This window comes from Triticum dicoccoides, chromosome 7B (assembly GCF_002162155.2).
Source record: "Triticum dicoccoides isolate Atlit2015 ecotype Zavitan chromosome 7B, WEW_v2.0, whole genome shotgun sequence".
Lineage (NCBI taxonomy): Eukaryota > Viridiplantae > Streptophyta > Magnoliopsida > Poales > Poaceae > Triticum > Triticum dicoccoides.
Window position 1 is genome coordinate 777,166,358 of NC_041393.1, and position 4,221 is coordinate 777,170,578.

At 40.8% G+C, this 4,221-nt stretch overlaps 1 pseudogene; it reads right to left on the reverse strand.

Moving 5' to 3' along the window:
- Positions 1-538: 538 nt before the first annotated feature.
- Positions 539-1,053, reverse strand: LOC119339816 (annotated as a pseudogene).
- Positions 1,054-4,221: the final 3,168 nt, after the last annotated feature.

Sequence of the window (4,221 nt, forward strand, 5' to 3'; positions counted from 1 at the left end):
CGTTGGAGTGCCGCCGGGGCTAGGATTGTGACGGCGATCTACATCAACAATTTTGCTACCATCAACACCAACTTTCTCCCCCTCTATGCAGCAGTGTAACACCCCTTCTACCCATTGTAATCTCTACTTAAACATGGTGCTCTAACTATATATTATTTCCCAATGATCTGTGGCTATCTTATGAGGTTTGAGTAGATCTATTTTGTCCTATGGGTTGATAGATGATCATGATTGGTTTAATTTATTGTATGACCTGCGTGCCAACAAATAACACCATGTAATTGCTATACTTTATCGTTATGCGTTAGCAATAGTTATAGAAGCAATAGTTGGTGAGACGACCACGTGATGACACGGTGATGGAGATCACGGTGTCATGCCGGTGATGATGGAGATCATGTCGGTGCTTCGGAGATGGAGATCAAAAGTTCCATAATATAAGAGCATTTTTACACTATTGTAGTGTCAAAAAGGATCTTCTATTATGGGACGGAGGTAGTAGCTACTAGTATGTTGATGATTCATGAGTACTACTCTACTAAAAATTTATTATATATAGCTTGGAAGCCGCATTGGTGCTGGCGATATTGCGGGTGGTGGTGGATAGGATGGATGTTAGCTACTTGCTACTCTCGAGCCTATACTCATGCATGATTCGGTTGGTCTTCTCCCCCATAGGCGTCCGACCCTTGTAGAAGACGGGCGTCTTCTTCATGCTGCTAAGTGTGATAGTGGGTGGAAGATCTCCCTGTCCTTCCTGGTGGCCTTCCAATAGCCTGCATCCGTCACCCGGTTCGTTCGTATCCTGGTGGGGTACTTGTGATCCTTTTGGGAGTAAAAGTACCACTCCTTCTCCCCCATCTTCGCCTTCTTTGGTAGCTCCCATGGCTCGTACTTGTTGAGGTTCACATCCTCAATCGCCGCAGCGACGAAGGCTTCATTGTGCACTTTGGGGACCACATAGAATTTGATGGTGTCCCCCTCCGTCGCGTGGAACCTAAACCCCGAGGGTAGAACCAACTGTTGCTGCTGAACTTGAATGTGGTCTGCCATGGTGGAGGCTTTCTGTGCAATGGATTCTGGGGTGATGGCAATATTGGACGCAACCATAAAGATGTATATAACTATGGAAGGAATTTAATGATCTAGGGATATCCATGGAGGCACTTAAATATGATTTAATGCGTGTAGTGGCAACGCCCTTGCAAGAGAAGCATCAACATTTCCACACCTTTGTTTAATTTTGTATCTAGTGGCACTGGCTATGGATGGATCGATAGATATCTTCCCCATCTTTATAACTGTTTGTTTTTTGTAAGGTTGGAGGAGCCACACACTTGTGGTGATAGGTAGCAAGGTTTCTCGAACCTATCCAAGCCATGACATGCCAGATTGCATACGAGGTACTTGTGCTACCCCTACTCGTGCCATATGCATGCTTTCTCTTGTTGGTGTTTGCCTTTATGATGCAAAGCAAACCAACACTAACATTTGTCGCACGGGTTGGTTGCGCATATATTGCATTGCCCACAATTTTCTGTGATGTTTGATATAGACTAGCACAAATGCCCGTGCGTTGCAACAGGAGAAACAAACTCTCGCACACCCCTAGCGAGCCATCCGTGTTGTCACTTCTCCTCTTTGTCATCATTTTCGATGGTGGTCACTTGTGTACCTATTTACGAAAAAGGTGATCAATCCCTATGCGGTGAGCTAGGTCATTACACTCTACCATGCCGATTTCATGAGTTCCTCCCTACACCAACTTGCAATTCTTTGTGCATTGCAACTGTCACATTCACTTCATGTGGTCTAACACCAATCATGTCTTTACATATCATGCGGTGTATTTCCTTATTTACCACACACAATAATAATATTATTGACCACACACAATAATAATTATTAGTGTAAATAATGTTAAGGTATGAGGCTATCAACTTGCGGACCGAACATAAGCTGCATACACCTTTTCTTTGTGCTCATATTTGTGAGCAAACTGGACCAACTTCTTGAGGCTGCTTATTAATTTCAGTTCATAGACATATATAAATTGGTCTGACGAGTCATAAGAAAGTGAGTTGGGATAATTCAATAACCGAACTAACGACCTGGTGTGGAAAAAAAATTGAGACAAGGTGTGAAAAACAGATTGAATGGAAACCTGATGAAAATTGATGAGCATAAAAAACTTTTGATCAAGAGGCCCATCTAGTTATACACATAACGGCTCGTGGGCCATGCATCCAATCCAATTAACTAACGTACAGAACCAAGAAGGAAGGCCACACGCGCGTCACTACTTGATTCCAAGTTATTCCATGCAAACTTAAGGTCCTCCCACACCTTGCACCGCCCCTGGTAGTATTTCGTCTTAGGATATTCTCCTTCCTCATCTGAGGACGCCACCATGGTATTCCTTCCTTTTTCCGAAACTCTCCTTTTCTTCTTTGTACCCACTGGTATTATAATTCCTTAGGGTCATTATTATTCTCTCCTTCCTTATTTAAGCCCGCTGATCACGTCACACATCCCATGAAATCTAAGCCACATATATCAGCCCACCTTTGTTTTCTCAAGGCTGCTTACTGATCTTGAATCACAAACATATATAAATTGGTAGAACACTGTGTAAAGCAGCGAGGTGGTGCTATTTAATAAGGAAACAATCCTCTAATTTCACACAATGATGTCCTAGCACGATTGGTCGCGTCCTTTGGTCTTGACATGCAACGTCTGGAGTTCGATTGCTCGTGAAGTCGCTTTCTTTTTGGTCTGGGCTGGCTCCACGTAATATTCTGCCTAGGCCGATTTTTTTTTTTGAGATAAACATAACCGATTTTGTTGTTGTTGTTATGTGCTAGTCGAGTAGGCCCAATAGCTAAAGCTCCGGCCAAGGCCCAGAGAGGTGATCCAGGTGCAAAGTTGGATCGAGACTTCTATAATTACCATGACGGAATGTACGTGAACGTGAAAATCAACAAAGCGAGCGTACATGGCAAAAACTTTTAAGTAGGACGAAACCAAGAATATCACCTTCTTTTAATAGTAGGTATAGATATAGATATAGGCTAGCAAAAGAGCCCATGCGTTGCAACGGGAGAGAAAACATAACACACACTCTTAAATCAACAACCATCACTTAAGACCACAATAGATCCATCTCCTTTATTTTTGCGAAGCATCATATTTGTGTTGCCGCTTATCCTCCTTATCACCCTCGCTGGCGATGGCCTCGGTGTTCACACAAAACAACAAAAAACGTGTGTTGAATATGGTTAATCCCTCTCTCTCTCCCTCTCTCTCTCGCTTTCTCTCACTCTCGCGATGAGAAATCTGTTGTTTTCCTTGCGACATTTTTCAAAGGTATGCACGTGTAGTTATCGATGTTTTCTTTTCCGTATATGGTTATAGTGGGGTGTTTATTTGCAATCAGGATCGCCGCCGGTATGAAAAAAATTGATCTTGCCCTATAAATTATAAGTTTGCTTCTATAAAAATATTTTAAAAATATTTAACAGGTAAAATTAACATCACATTTTGATTCCACACATTTTTCTAAAAAAATTCATATATAATATGTTAAAATCGAAGTTACGGTTTAAAAGATATAGATAATTTAGAAAATCATTTGGTTTGACTCAAATATATTTTAAAATAATATTTAAAAATACTTAACAGTTAAAAATAATCTCATATTCATATTCTACATATTTTTCTAATCAAATTTCATATATAACATGTTCAAATCGGAGTTACGGTTTAAAAGATATGGATGATTTTAAAAAGCATTTGTTTGACTTAAATATGATCCGCGGATGAATTACCTAAAACATCAGGTGGGTTTTCAAAAAATGTAAAATAACGGTTTGGGTGTGACTTAAATCCGGATGGCGGGTTGATTTCAAGAAAAGACAAAGACTTTTATGTAAAATACGAAAATAACGATTCGTTTTAACTTAAAACAGGACTGCGGGTTGAATTCTCTGAAATAGAGCCCGTGCGTTGCAACGGGAGAGAAAATATAACCCACACTCTTAACCCAACAACCACACTCACAATAGGTCCATCTCCTTTATTTTTGTGAGGCATCATATTTGTGTTGCCGCTTATCCTCCTTCTCACCCTCACCGGCGATGGCCTCGGTGTTCACACAAAATAAAAAAAACGTGTTTGAATATGTTTAATCTTAAGGTCTCTTTCTCTCTCTCTCTCTCTCTC